Below are 587 nucleotides of genomic sequence, written 5' to 3' on the forward strand. Positions count from 1 at the left end.
CTTTTATTTAGACGACTGGAATGTTCCGTAATATTTCTGTAAGGGTAAGAGCGATAACTCTTACTAATGTCGAATTCAGTTCAAGGCCCAAGGGGTTCCGATTGATTATTTGTTTACTTCCTTCAGCCTATTTGACGGTATGTGTACAGGATTTCAGGCGTATACATCTGGAATGTAAGTGATTTTCGATTTCTTTTTCAATATTTCTGATATTAAGTAGCTAAAGTTATTTCGAATGACACTTTATTTGGTATAAAAAGGTCATCAAAGGCTTCTGTTGGGTTATTCATAACATATATGTCATTTGGGTCAAAAATAAAAATAAATTACATTAAAAATATATCTCCCTCGTGGCTGTTTAATTTAAATGAGGATTACAGGATTACATATAGTATTTTGAGAGTTTTGTGTCACTTCAAAGAGCAAGTCATTTAATTAAACAATGTAAGTTCTAACCGTTAAGTTTTCAGAGCTAATACTCAGTAGGTTTTTATGAACAAAAGTCTTACCTCAGTTGGTTAGCTCAATGGTAGAGCATCCCTTTATTACTTAAAGGGAGGTTCTAGGTTCGACTCCTAGACCAACTA

At 33.4% G+C, this 587-nt stretch overlaps 1 non-coding gene across 1 annotated transcript; it reads left to right on the forward strand.

The window, feature by feature from the left end:
• Positions 1 to 512: 512 nt before the first annotated feature.
• Positions 513 to 587, forward strand: Trnan-auu (transfer RNA asparagine (anticodon AUU)). The gene is given in 2 exon segments: positions 513 to 548; positions 553 to 587. It is a non-coding gene; the product is annotated as a tRNA-Asn (tRNA).

Source organism: Saccostrea cucullata, unplaced genomic scaffold, assembly GCF_032062105.1.
Source record: "Saccostrea cucullata isolate Sc308-1 unplaced genomic scaffold, CSIRO_AGI_Scuc_v1 ctg1627, whole genome shotgun sequence".
Taxonomy (NCBI): Eukaryota; Metazoa; Mollusca; class Bivalvia; order Ostreida; family Ostreidae; genus Saccostrea; species Saccostrea cuccullata.